General features: G+C 35.1%; 1 protein-coding gene across 1 annotated transcript in view; it reads right to left on the reverse strand.

Annotated features, from left to right (window-relative positions):
• Positions 1-15,469, reverse strand: part of LOC103737816 (putative P2Y purinoceptor 10) — a 28,704-nt gene that overhangs the window by 3,136 nt on the left and 10,099 nt on the right. The window contains 2 exon segments of the mRNA XM_029565673.1: positions 9,342-9,467; positions 10,188-10,253. The gene's annotated coding sequence lies outside the window, so the exon portion shown is untranslated.

Here is a 15,469-nt window from a genome sequence, read left to right on the forward strand (position 1 = left end):
TAATAGAGCTTTTCAACTGTGAACTCTCATAAATTCAAAAGCTTTTTTCTACATGAAATTAAAATACCTTAGCAATTTATAAAATTATAACAGTTGTGAGGAAGATATTTTCAGGACTCTAAAAGACCATTATTTTGGAAATACTTAGTCAGGTTTTTACCTTGCCAGAGAATAATCAAAAGTGTAGAGCTCAGCAACTGTCAAGATTTCACTGCAAAATAACCCCAAATTCGATCACCCTTGTGAAGTTCCATATTTCACTTTCATATCTGTATCTGCCTGAAGTTTAGGGTGTAGTTGAGTTCCTACCATCAACCATGGGAGAAAGAAAGCTCAACCCACTTTCAATAGCTACCTTTTAAATGATTACATGTGACTAAATCTATGAACTTTTGTGAACGGCATGTGGGTAGGGGCCTCGGTAAGGGCTGGCAAGTCACCATGATTTGGGGAGGATAAGGACTTGGGCAAAACAGTACTCTGTTCTTCAAACTTTGCCTGAGAGCAAATTTAGTCTTGCTAGCATGTTATAATTCTTTTTATAAGCTTCTTTGACAAAAGTTCTGCATTTATTAGCAATAGCATAGCAGCTTCAAAAATGCACATGTACTAAGACTTTCTGTTCACCATTTCACTCAACTACCAGACTATGTAAAGCTTTAGAGGATATCCTGTCATAAATGCAGGAGAGGGTGTGGGTGGGGCTGCCCCACTTTAGCTCTCAGGCAAATCTGGTGAAAAGCTGTTTGTGTAAATGGTTCCATTTTTGATTATCGTAAATTGTAGAAAATTTTGCATCTAGTGACTTAAAGTTTGTTCCCTTTTCTTTCAACCTAGTCGTTTCTGTCAACAACAAATAGCCTGCTTTCTGTTGGGGAGAAAAACTCCTCAGACATCTGAAGATAGCAATTATGCCTTCTCTCAAGGCTTCCTTATCCAGATTATATATTCATTTCCTCATATGACATGGTCCTTGTTCTTGGTTTGGTTTTATGTTAGACCATTACTGCTTTTGCCCAAAAGCCACTACAGTACAGTTTACTTCACCCTTGAAGTGAAGGTTTAGCTACTAAATGTTTGCTACTTTCTTGGAAATATGATTCATGTATCTAATTCAAGAAACAAAAGAATAAATAAGACTTTAATACTTCACTGTACTTTTAATAGTTTCAATAGTAGTTAGCTTGCTACATATTATATATAATTAAAGGAAAAATAATGTCAACAGTACTCAAGTGTAAAAGTAAACACATATGTTGCAATGCCTCTTGAAATTAGTTTGGAAAGTATTATAGGGCCAAGGACTCTGTGTATAAACTTAGCAATAACCAGTTAAAATATATAAAACTGTGGTTAGTCCATACACAGCCCATATAGTGTTCAGCAGCCTATTTGATGCTTCTGCATTGAGTCCATGGAGCTCTTGGACTGGCTGTATTTGCTGAGCTGAGAGTTCACTGCAGTTGAACAACAAGGTCATTCAGGCAAACAAATACTCTGACTTTTTTTCACCAAGTTAACTACGTTTTTGAATTGGCCAATTAGTCCACGAATGTGTAAATGAAGACACTCTCTTTTTTGTAGTTTACTGAGTTATTGAACTAACTTAAATAATTGATGTTGTGTTTGTTATGTGCATGGTACATTTAAAAAATAATTGTAAATACAAATCAGAAGTACTATTTAAATATGAGAAACAATGTTCATGATCTACTTTGATTTTATTATGAAAATCACTAACAATTACTGAATGCCTGTTTTGGCCAGGTGCTATGCTAAATGCTTTACACATACTCTATCAATCTGTCACAGCAGTCTATGAAACATGAATATAAGATGGCTATTTTTTTCAAATGAGAAAACTGAGGTTCCCCAAAAAGCAAGGCTTGCTTCCACCATGAAGCATTTTGACGTCTACAAACCACAGAAGTCATTTTTCTGGCATGATGGCAGCCATATGGCTAATGTTTCTTTTTAGTGAGAGCATCACAATCTTTCCAGCATTTTCTGAGTGGGTTTGCTTCCCTAAAAAGATAAGAATTTCGTACATATCAAATACTCATTCTCTTACTTCTTCCTTTCCTCCAAAATAAAAGTCTAGTACAGTGTCCTGAATATATGAAGGTCAACTGAGTGTTTTGGGGGTGGATAATTTTATGAGAGACAAATGAATCTGGAGGAGAGAAACAGCCTCCCGAGAGGAAAGGAAAGAGAAGTTAAAGGACTATCTGGGGAATTGAAATTTAGCGGTGATGTTTGACTTGACCACCAGGTGTCACAAGTATACCAATGTTCAGACACAGTTAAACAGAAATTGTTTGAAACTCCTTTTAAAGGAAAAATTAAAGAAGTGTCGAGAAACAGCATATGAATTTCAGAAACCAAATACTTAAAACCGTGTTTTAGGAAGATTGCAAACATTTTTCATAATAGTTTTCTGAAGATTTCTTAGTTTCTAGACTTACTATAGATTCCTGAAATATAGAGCTATTAAAGGCCAGTTACATTTCAAAAGAAAAGCAATTCCAAAAAAAGTTACAAGTTCACTCAAAAAATTGTGGTGATGACTGAATCAAGATGCTTGCAAAACAATTTCTACTTTCCCAGCAACTTCGAAGATGAAAACCTATATTTTTGTAGTTATAAAATAATAATAAACATGTTTAAAAGTGAACCAATGCAAGATTTTAGACCAATAACCTTGACAGTGAACTGTTACAACAAGAAAGATTATTTCCTTTCAATTTTTATCTCTTTACACAAGGAAAAGAGCTCCATTAGTAAACAGAGATAAGCTAAGACAAAACAAATTTTATTAATACAAAATGCTCATCCCGAGACCCTCATACAAACTGGTTGTATACATACATACATTACATAGGCAAGAGTTTCCATTCGTTCATAATTTCCCAGGCAATTTTTTCTACACATATTGATTTATAAGTGTATTCATAGGTGGGACCATTTTAACTGAATTTGATTTATTTATGCATATAGTTTTATAAAACATAGCTTTATACAGTCAATAATAATTAGTATAAATATAATTGTCAGTAACATCAATAATCAAATTAATAGTTAACTTTTAATTGGAATTATCTAGCATAATCTACATAATTTGTGTACACTTCAGTTGATTACCATGTTCATTACTATTTTCTGAAAAAGCCCAGAAAGGTGGTACATGCTTGTGATTCCCAAATTGGGAGGTGCAGGCAAGGGGATCAGGCATTCAAGGTCATCCCCCTTTATATAGATATTTCAAGGGCAACCTAAGGGCTAAGTGAGACTCTGTCACAACACAATTAAAAAAAACTCTATGGTAAACAGTCTCAGTCAGACATTCATCTTTATGGATTTCAAAAACTTGTTTCTCAAGCTGTATATCGAACAGCTAGGCTTTTCATGGGTAATTCAAATTATCCTCCAAGAAGGCATCCCATATGAAATCGCAAACTCCATCTTCTTTTCTGGACCATCACAATGTCAAATACATTAGCATTCCACATGTATCAAATCCTGCCTAGCTGGTGAAAGAAATATGATGCAGCCAATTGTGGCTTGTTCTTAAGTTTTAAAACATATTGTATATATTTATTGAAACAGCAGGTTTCCATATCTGTACACATTGTGAAATATGTAAAGCTAATTAACATATCTGTCAGTTCACATCCTTATGATTGTCATCATGCGAAAATTTAAAATAGACTATTAGCAATTCTCATATCCTATACATTGTTATTAGTTATGCTATTCTGGTGCATAATAGATCTATGAAACATGTGACCCATTCTTTAACACTTAGCCAAAGGATAAGCTGTAGTCAGAAAACTTTGACAGTTATTTTAATGCCATAAAGAAAGGTTAAAGTTTTCTTGAAAGCAATACTTTTCATAGCTTTGTTACAACTGTCAACTCGAAAGCACAACTCTAATCTCAAAGGGGATAGGATAAGAGATAGTTTATTCCAGAGCCAAATATTAGTGGCATGGCTCAGGAACACAGATTCAGGTTACCCCAAATTCCATGTTCCAGCACAGAAGCAGTTTCATGAACTTTTTATAGTAACAGAACAAAGAAAAGTCATAAATCAAGACACTTTTCAAATACATAGGTGGAAACATTAAGTAGGCTGAGACAACAAAAGAGAAATCTCAGCTATGGGCCTCAGATGCTATCTGAGGGCATTCTTATACTTTGGTTTGTGGGAATTAGTACTTTATTAATTAAAGATTCTAAAGATTTTTTTTCTCTATTAGTCACAAGATGTTAAGTCAGAAACAGAGGTGGACAAGGAATGGCTATTTAGAAGCTAAAGATGGCCCAAGACAAATTGCAAATAGGCTATGCAGCATTCCAAGCTCTCCAGAGTCATTGAAGTGCTCATCATTTGGTCCAGCTTGCAGTAAATTCAGTTCAAGATGCAGGATTTTTCTGCGAGCTTTCATTCACATGACCAATCCAAGTGCCTCAACAAGTGGGTCTCAAACTTAAGCATGCGACACAATGATCCACAGTGCAGTCCTAACCAGAATTTCACATTCAGTAGATCTGGAGTGGGGCCCAATAATACACATTTCTAATAATTCCCCATGTGATTGAGGAATTACCCTTCAAAAACACTGCTCAGACACATTGCTGATACCAACAAGAGTAATTTTATATGAGAACCCACTATATTATCTCCTCACAAATAGGAATCATTTAATTTTCCCCCCACACACACCTTTTTTTTTCTTTTCCACTTTGAAAGAGGAAATTTCTAGACAAGTCTGTGGCCTAACTTCCATCAATGTGTAGCATAATCTGGCATGTTTTCCTATAATGGTCTCTCCTGTCTTGATGAAATGGAAAGAAGTGCTAGTGAAAAGAACACCAAAGGTACCGCACCCTGTTTAGGTTTTCAGAAACACATTCAGGGCTCTTTGTTGAAAAAGAACTTCCATAATTGGAAAACGGAGACAGTTCTCTCAATGTCCTGATGAAAGGTTAAACGTTTTTGTAAATTTAAACTTTTAATAGCTATTTATTACCCAGTGAATCTTTGAGCAAAGCTTAATGAGCTTATTTCTGAAACATTCTTATAACCTAATTCCATTTTACAATTATTTTTAACATTCCGAATAACTACTGTGCTGCGGATTATGCACTTGTATAAACAATGGCTCCAAAATTCAAAACTACTCTATGACAAAATAAAGGAAAATAGATTATGATGTTCTACTATTCTTATTTTCCTTGAATATCAAAAACTTGAAAATGATAAGTTCAATAAAAGTAAAAGGATGCATTAATCTTAAAACTTTTCTTTAACATTAAATATATAATTGGTAAACACTTTGTTATGACTATTGCTAATTTTTAACATAAAAATATATTTCTGATTTTATTTCCCCAGAATTTTGAGAAGTTCATGAAAACTGTCCCACAACTATCTAGTTAAATTTCTTTTTCATCTTATGCTAATGAATTTAAAATTCAGTTTTCTGGATTTAATTATTTTTCTGCTTGATAGTCAATGTGCTATAGTAGTTCTAACTACAGACTTTTTTTCAGACAGACCTGAGTTTCAGAAAAAGTAGCTTTGTTTATAAGTTATTTCTCCTAATTTATCTTACCCACAGTCTCTTAAATTATATAATTTATACCATTATTTATATAATCACAGAAGGAAGCTACTTGTTGCTATGTATATATCTGGTCCACAGCAGTGTCACAATATATGTTGCTTTTATTCTCATTTTTTTGTAATTCCTCAGTGTCTTCTGAGTCATGAGAAAATATGAAATATAAATACATTTCAAAGCCTAGGTTAAGTTTCTTGTACCTCAGGAAGCTACTCTTAACTTCTCTAGCTTTTACTGACCTCAGTTTCTTTGGATTTTTTAAATATTTGGCAATTTATACTATACGGATACTTTATTTCATGACAGTTAAATTTACTGAGAATTTTCACGTGCCCAGTACCTTGTATACTTTATGACAACTCATTAAGTGCCTATTTGACCATTGAAAAAGTATGCTTAGATGATGTTATGTGATTGCTCTGACATATAGTCAATTCACACAATTCAAGTGATACCTTGAACATATATACCTTACTACCGTCACACATAATCACCAATTTCAATGATTCTGTCTTCCTAGATTTTTAAAATACAGCCATCTCTTTCATCTTGCATCAGCTCTGCTCTAATTCAGGTGCCCATCATCTGTATCTCTTGTTCAACTTCTAATAATTCCCTCCAGTTACAATTTAGCTCAATGAAATTAGGTTGGAATTGCTCTAAAATAGGCCTTTTTAAGGTAAATCATTACTTGAAATTCAAGGCTAAAATACTAAGAAAATCACTTAAAATTAAATCAAAAATTAAAAAATGAATTTGAATGTTCACAAGGAAATGAAACGCTGTATGATTAAAAGAAATGAAATATCATAAGCTATTGAGAAAACAAATACCAAAGAAGTCGATGAACGTCTAACCTTATTTTAATTTAAATATAACAATTTAAACACATCAGGGGTTTGGAGAGATGGCTCAGCATTTATGAGCACTAACTGCTCTTGCAGACGACTCGGGTTCAAGTCCCAGCACTCACATAGTGGCAAATAACGGTCCGTAACTCCAGTTTCAGAGAATTGGACATACATACAGGCAATACACTAATACACACAGAAAATTTAAAAAAATAAAATATTTTTAGAAGAAATTAAACACATCAACAAAAAGGTAGATATTAGTAGAATGGATTAAAACAAATAGCTTACAAATTGCTTACAGAGAACAAATAGTGTGGATCTTCAGCATGCATAAGACCGGAGGTTAAACCCCATCAACAAAAAGTAAAATAAACCTACTAATTTTGTGAGCATGGCATCTTGTGCCTTTTATAATGGCATCATGTTCCTTTTGAGGAGTGGGCTAAGAAAGAAAGATTGCTTGATTCCAGTAGTTCAAGGCCAGGCTGGGCAAGATAGCAATAAGAGAGATCGATACAAAGAAGGTCAAGAGGAGATGGAGGCGGGCAGAGAATACTAACTGATACCAAATAAACTTTATAGAAAAATGACTATTAAAAACAAAGACTAATGTATAACTAACAGAGGATCATTTTATTGGAAAACATAGTAATTATGAACTGAAATACATGATGTGAAAACTAACAGAAATGAAAGAGAAAGAATTCATCAGTAAAAGTGGGAAACTTTTTTAATTCTGTTTTCAGTAATAGAACTGAGACAGATTAAAGATTCCTGACTCTCGGGGTTGGAGAGGTGGCTCACCGGTAGAGCACTGACTGCTCTTGCAGAGCACCTGGGTTCGATTCCCAGCACCCACATGACAGCTAAGCACCATCCTTAACTCCAGATCCAGGGGAATTTGAAGCCCTCTTCTGACCTCCGCGGCATTGCCTGACACGTGTGCATTCACATACATGCAGACAATGCACTCATACACATAAAATAAAAATAATAAGTAAAATATTACAAAAAGATTCCCAACTCTCTCAGGGACCCATGGACAGGAGTTAAACAATCTTCCAAATTGTTAAATACTACTCTTAAGGCTTATGATAGGCCTTTATTGTAGAGCACAGCATTGCATGTTTATTCTCTGTTTAAATAAGCTGATAGTTGGGAGCCAGGTGATTTCTCTATATTAAACAATAATTAAAACCTTTCTTCTTCATACCCTGACTGCCTTGAGTAATGCACTATCAGCCCATCAGCCCCTTTGCTGGCAATTGGCAGGACAGCCTTCACTGCAGCATCGTCTGGATGTTTTGGACAATGTATACTTACTCAAAAGGTATGACCGCATTTGCAGATCACTGCAACCACGGTTGAAGATATGCTCCAGACTACACCAGCTTTGAACACTAGCACTCTGAACAGGCCACAAACCTCAGTAATGGTCCCACATCCCTTTTTACGTAGGCCAGAGTGGGACCCAGCACTGCTAGCAATAAAAAAGCTTCTCCTTGCTTACTGATCTCTGTTTGAGTAGAACAAAATGATCCCAGCCAGACAAATGGTAAGACAGTATCTTGGTAGAAAATTAATAAAGATACATAAGACTTGTGAAATAATACAAGTCAACTAGGCTTAACAGAAGATGATAGAACACACCACACAACAATAGCAGAATATATCTTCCCAAGATCAAACAGAAAAGTATTCAAAATAAAGCATATAGTATGTCACAGAGCGACTTTGATAGATTTTAAAGAAATTATAGCACATAATGTATTTTCACTGATAGTAATGAGAAAAAGCTAAAAATGAATTAAGAGAGGGAATTTTAGGGATTTAGCAAATGAAATTTAGAAACAAATTCTTGAGTAATAGTATAATTACTCCTCCTTTCCCTCTAGCAATCTCCTCCACCCCACAGTTGCCTTTCTACTTTCATGCATATATATGTTTATATAATCTAAACACTTTATATAACAGAAAACATTTGATACTTATCTTTCTTAGTCTGGCTTATTCTGTCTAGCAAGGTTCCCTCTAATTTCCTTAGTTTTCCTGCAGATGACATTGTTTCCATCTTTATTATGGGTGAATAGTAATCCTGTTCATGTATATATCACTCTAAGTCACACTTCCTTTTGCAATTAATATGTTGATGGACATCTAGGTTCATTTCATAACTTAGTTGTTGTGAATAGTACTGCAATAAACATGGATGTTCAGGTATCTTTGTTGTATGCTGACTTAGAATCCTCAGATACATACCTAGAGTGGTGTTGCAGGGTTGGATCAAATAGTAGCACTGCTTCTAGTTTTTTGAGGAATCACCATACTGATTTTAATAGCGCTAGGATTAATTTACTAATTTATATTTTCATCAACATCATGAGTTCATTTCACACATATTCTACCAACATGTTTCTCTTGATGATAGTCATTCTGAGTGAATCAAAATAGAAACACAATGTAGTTTTGATTTCCATTTGTTGATGGCTAAATATGTTGACATTTTTCATGTTTATTCATACAGCCTCTAGGTGATATGCAGATATCCTTGTTTGGAGAAAGAGGCAGAGAAGAATTGGGCAGTGGCTCCTCTCCCATGGAGACCTTTCTTATCAGTATCCCCTTTTGTCCTTGTCCTTTCTCCCCTTCCTTGTTACTCACTAGGCCAGAGTAGGGTGGATAATCTGCAATTGGAAGCTGTTTTGCTAAAAAGCACTGACTCCTCACTTGTACTCACTGGTAACCAAAAGCAGGATGGACCTGACACTTCTGGCATAATTTTCATGTCTGTCTGTCTGTGTGTCTGCCTGTCTGCCTGTCTGCCTGTATGCTTTACACAGAGATAGATCATTTGCCTTACCTTTCCTTTTGAGTCACTACTGAAACAGCAGAATCTTGCAAGATGATACCCCCACCTCCATATGAAGAGACATGACCGGGCAGTAGAGGTACTCAAAATATTTCCATTGAAATTTTCTAATCAAATCTTATAATAGAAGATAAAGATTAGAAGAAACATGTAGGTATCATTTTAGAACTAAAATGTTCAAAAATATAAAAATATAGAGTAGAGTGAGATTGATTGTTTCCTCCTAAGCATGCAAGAGGAAGTAACAAAAGAAAAGGTTGATCCCAGGCTTCCAATTTGCAGTTGAAACTTCCTATTAGTGGCATATAAGCTTTTTTAATTTTCCATTTAAAACAATATCTTCTGTAGTCATAGGGCCAATTGATTTAGTTCAACCAAAACTAAGCTCATCTTTCAGTTAACTAACTTATAATGCAAATTAAGTTTGCAAACATGAAGAAATAATTTCCTTAAAGGGAAGCATTGAATAGAAAATAATAGTTTAAATAATTTTTTTAGAAAGCATGACACAGGTGTAGTTACATGCTGGCAAAACACTCATACACATAAAAATTAAAAATAAGTAAATAAATAAATGAAATTTAGAAATGAATAGATAATAAAAATTGGAATGAGAACATACCAACAGATGCAAATTAAGCTGGAGATATTAAACATCAAAATTACTGTGCTCTCTCCAGTTAAAGCAGGCCTCCCAAATCTATCTAAAGATTTCACTGCCGCTCTGCCTAAGAACCTCTAAGAGCTCCCTATGAGGTAATTGCCCCTGATTCTCTTCAAGACTCACTGTCATAATTTCTCTTGCCTCAAAGACATAGAACATGATTCAAGTCCTACCAGCTTTCAACAGGTGAAACATAATGTGTGACTCCCAAGGCTTCTATCTCTGAGATTTCTTGTTGTCTGTTGGTAGAGAACACATTGAGATAAACCTGTGAAGGTATGGATAGATAAGGCGCTGTTTTGAAGGCAAATACTCAATCCTTGTTGTTTTCTGAATGTTTGTGTTCCATTCAAATCCGTATGTTAGAATCTGCTCACCAATATGATGACACTAAAAGGTAGGATTTGGGGAAAATGATTATGTGAATTCTTTATTAATATAATAAGCATCTCTTTTTATTTTCAATATTTTTTATTGTTTTGTGCATTTCACATAATGCATCATAATCAAATTTAGAACCCCCCCATCCCTCATGTCCCATTCACCAGATTTCAGGTATTCTGTCATATATGTTAAGTCCTGTCTGGTCAAGAATTTCTATCTAGGTGTCCCTCAGTGGTACGAGTTCATCCACTGGAGTCTAGTCAGCCTATGCAGTCACTCCCTGAAAGAAGATCTTCTGTCTTGCACCTCACAGTAATCATTTGCCAATAGTTCCTTGGTTATTGCTGACAGCATGCACAAAATCCATGCCAACTCAATCAAACAAAAATTCAGCATGGAGCAGGGGGAACTGGCAAGTTTGTATGAATAATCCTAGAGGCTTGCCTAGCACCCTCCACCATGTAAAGACATTTTATAGCACTCCAAATAAACTAAGAAAATGAAAATACAATATAAAAGCAACAAAAAATTGGGGCAAGGAAGAGTGTATGTAGGTAGCGAACAGCATGCTAGATTATAAATCATCCTTTAAGGATCCTCTCTGTACTACTATGTCAGTTAAGGCAATGCTACTAAATAATGTAAAATCTGCCATTTTCTATTGTTTGACAACACAGCCTCTGCAACAAGTCAAGGCTGTGATGTGATGGAAATGATGTCATTTGCAGTGTCCGAAGATGATAGCAATGCTATATGAAGCTTTTTGGAAAATCACTACAGGTGAATTACACTGCAAATTAATTAGAATTTGGAGCAAAATCCCATCATTCTCCTCAACTAAATACTGTTATCTGAGAAGCACCTTTGGGTTTTTTAGTAGGCCTTAGTATAGACTTAACATGCCGTTTGAGCTGGCCTTCTTAAGCTAGATGTTGCTGGACCTTCCAAGCCATAAATTTGGACTTCCAAAACAGCACTCCATTATTAAATGGAAATGAAAAATACCACATTTTAACAGCTCCTGAAAGTACAAAACAGATGCATGAGAAAGTAAGCAAATGTCCACGGACCAGATACTTACTTTTGAGGAAGTCCCTATAGCCAGTCAACTAAAGAAGTAAAAGTCTGATATGGTTTGTATAATAAGCAAGCATAAGCGCTAAAGTGGACAACTGCAGCATTACAGTTACTTCCTAGGACCTCCCTGAAAATGAGAGCAAAGTTAAATCCTCTCAGTGGGAAAAACAAAAGAGGTACACCTGGCTATGAAATTTGCTCAGAAGTTGAAGCCGCAGGAGGTATGAGCATACACCAATTCATCTGCTACATAATTGTTTAAATGGATAAGAAGAGATTCAGTGTGCTAGAACAAACATAAAATTGGGGAAGAAATATCTGAATAGAACATGCTGACTAAAAATTAAATGGATAAGAATATGATGAAAATTGTAAAGTCTTCCCAAACTGTAACCTCAGTGTATGAGGGTTTATAACCAAGTGAAAAGGATGATGAGTTCCTTAGATACTAGTCAACTTCTTTCACCATCCATATCTCATTGCCCAGTGGGCTTATGACAGAAGTGACTATTGTGGCAGAGATGGAGACTATGCATGAACCCCAAGTATGTATTTCCATTTGCCAAGGTTGAACACAGTGTAGACACTGAGGAATGTCCAATATACTAGGAGCAAAAACTAATACTCAGTGTATGTTATGACAATAATCCCCATGGCAATCAAATAGCTACTTTGTAGCAGGTTTACTTAACTCCCATCTTGCATAGCTACTCACTTTTTTCTTACTATAATAGGCAATTTCCATGGAATAGATTCGCCTTCTCTGCATTCAATAGTTCTATCATAACTATCGTTAAGGATAAAATACCTATCCATTATCATGTACTCAAAAAGAGTTTTATTTTTTTTGTTCAAATGAAACACATCAACAGCAAAGTTAGATGGAACCATGGGCCCACATTCATGGACTTCAGTGTTATTTCCACGTTCTTCATTTTGTTTAAGTAGCTGGTCAGATGCCTTTTTAGTGTCCAATAAAATTTTCAAGATTTGCTAATAACAATTAGCTAGATGGCCTGTGTACATGTTCTCCATAGACAAATCAGCATCCTGTGTCTTTCACAGCCAAGATTAATGGATACAATAATTGAGGATGGAAATGTAATAGACTTGTGAGCTATTATCCCTAGTGAACCATTCACCAAGCTTTTGCTTCCCATCTCTGTGATCTTGGGCTTTCTGTATTTGGAGGGCTTATTTCACAAAGGAACAATAATCTTAGCAGACTTATAAGAATTATTCCACGTACTTAGAAACTGACTTAGTCCCACTCAATGTGTGCTTTTCTTTATTCTAAATCAATAGGCAAAGAAGCAGCCTATGGTACTGATTGGGGTGATTAACCCTGATTACAAAGGTAAAATTAGGTTGCTACTATACAATAAAAGCCACAAAAAAATGAGGCAAGGAAAGGTGTATGTAGGTAGAGAACAGCATGTCTAGATTGTAAGTCATTCCTTAAGGAACCTCTTAGTACCACTATGTCCTGCCAGTTATGTCAATAGAACACTATAAAAACCAAATTGAAGAAAGAGTGTTAATGGCTTTTAATACACAGAAATAACATTTTGGAATAGCCCAGTAGGAAAACCAATGGCAAAATGCAGAACTTGCTGAGGAAAAAGGAGATGAATTGTTCATGGATCTAGTTTTTAAAGCCAGCTATGGAGATGTTATCAAGATGGTAGACCAAGAGGTCCAAATCTTCATCCCTCTATAAAAACAAGGATTTGACAACTATCCATAGAAGAATAGCACTGTGAAAGCTCTGTAGTAAAATCAAGATGGTATCACAACCCAGAGATCACAAACAACGATTCTCATCTAGGAAGACCCCAGAAGTCCTCACATCCTCAAAGATCTCCTGTGACTTCCACCACTAAGTACACATGGTGTGTTTTTCAACACAGGATTCAAGCTACTACAGCATCCCTGAGTGAATGAATACATGTTTAAGAAGGAAATTTTTAAATCTATTTTGAGTTGAATTTTTTGAGGGGGGATAAGTCAATGTGTAATTTCATTCAGCACTGACTATACAGATTTCCAGCTCCATTTTTTTGTAATAGATTGCCCTTTCTCCATTGCATTTTTTCACCTTTGTTAATGATGCATCAATAATTGATGTATGGATTTATTTGGGGCTCTCAATTCTGCCTTATTGGTGTATGTGTGTGTTTGTTTTTTATGTAAGTACCATATTGTTTTGATTACTAAGGCTCTGTAGCAGATTGTGAAATCAGATACTGTGATGTTACTATTCTTTTGCTCAAGATTGTGTTGGTTGTTTAGAATGTGTTACAGTACCATATCAATTGTAGGATTATTTGGGGGAATTTCTATGAAAAACAGCAGTGTAATTTTCATAGCAATTGGACTAAACTTGTAGATTACTTGAGTAATTTGGCTATTTTATCAACATTCACTCTTTCAACTGATGAACATGGGATATAACTTCATTTATTTGTATTGCATTGAATTTCATCAGTGTTCTACAATTTTCAACACAAATAACTTTCTCCTAATCTAAATTTATTATTAAATATATTTGAAGTTATAAATAGAATTATTTTCTTGAGTCCTTTTTTGCTTATTTGTTATTAAAGCATAAAAACTGAAACTTGGATCCAGAGAGATGACTCAGCAGTTAAGAGCACTGACTGCTCTTACAGAGGACCCAGATTCAAATCCTAGCACCCACATGTTGGCTAACAACCCTCCATAACTCCAATTCCATGTATCCAACACCCTGCATAACACAGGTCACTTACATACATGTATACATCAAAACTCAAGCACAAAAAATAAAAATAAACAAATTAAAATTTTAATTAAAAAAGAAATAAAAACCAAAACTTTAATGATGTGATTTAGTACTTCTAAATATTTTTAGTAGCTTCTTTGGGATTTTCTACATAGGAGAGATATCATTTGCCAACAGGAAAATTATTTTTCCCTTCTGAGCTGGATGTCAAATAAACCCATTCTTTTGTTTGTTTGCTTTGCTCAGGACTTAGAATACTCTGTTGAATAGTAGAAGTGACCTTGGGTATCCTCATATTATTCCTGATTGTAAAGAAAATTTGAATATATTATTCCACTCTCTCTCATCCTGAAAAGTGTCTACTGAGAAATCCATTGACTTTTATGTATTTCCTTGAATGTGAAGGTTTGCTTTTCTCTTTTTTCAGGAGTCTGAGTTTTTTTAAGATAAAGTTTATAATATGTCTTGGATGTTCTTCTTTTTGTGCTTGTATTTCAGACCCTGGCTCTGTGGTTACTGCATTAGCCTCACACAAAAGTCATTGAATCCCCTGGTGGGATAAAACAGTAGGAGGAGGAAGGGTCAGTCTTCTTTAAGGGCATGACTCTGAGTAAGTTCCAGTTAATGGATCCACACTGAAGGGAATTTAGGGACACAAATTTGATGCGATAGTCTTCTTATATATATGAAATGAAATCAGGTGGCAGTAAGGGGAGTTGAGATAGAGGAGATGGTCTAAATATAATCAAAATATATTGTATGAAATTCTCAGAAAACACAATCAGCAGCAATCACATAGGTGTCCTTCAAAACTGCAAAAGCAAAAGATGACAGCTGGTACTTCTGAATGTATTATTTTCTGACATCCTTCAAGGGAGGTTATTTTAGATCATTTGTATAAATCTGATTCAGTTAGTCTTGAGACTTTAAGGATGAAGTTTAGCTTCCTCAAAGAAGAAGTTTGGACCAGTGAGATGGCTCAGCAGGTACGTGTGCTTGCTGCCAAGCCTGATGACCAGTGTTTGATCTTCATAAGCCACATGATAGAAGGAGAGAACCAACTCCTCCAAGTTATCATCTGATCTCTGACACATGCCCTCCTCACAATAAATGATAGATTATAGATAGATAGATAGATAAATAGATAGATAGATAGATAAATAGATAGATAGATAGATGATAGATAGAGATGATAGATGATAGATGACAGATAGATAGCTAGATGATAGA

This window comes from Nannospalax galili, unplaced genomic scaffold (genome assembly GCF_000622305.1).
Source record: "Nannospalax galili isolate Female #2095 unplaced genomic scaffold, S.galili_v1.0 scaffold238, whole genome shotgun sequence".
In the NCBI taxonomy this organism is placed as follows: Eukaryota; Metazoa; Chordata; class Mammalia; order Rodentia; family Spalacidae; genus Nannospalax; species Nannospalax galili.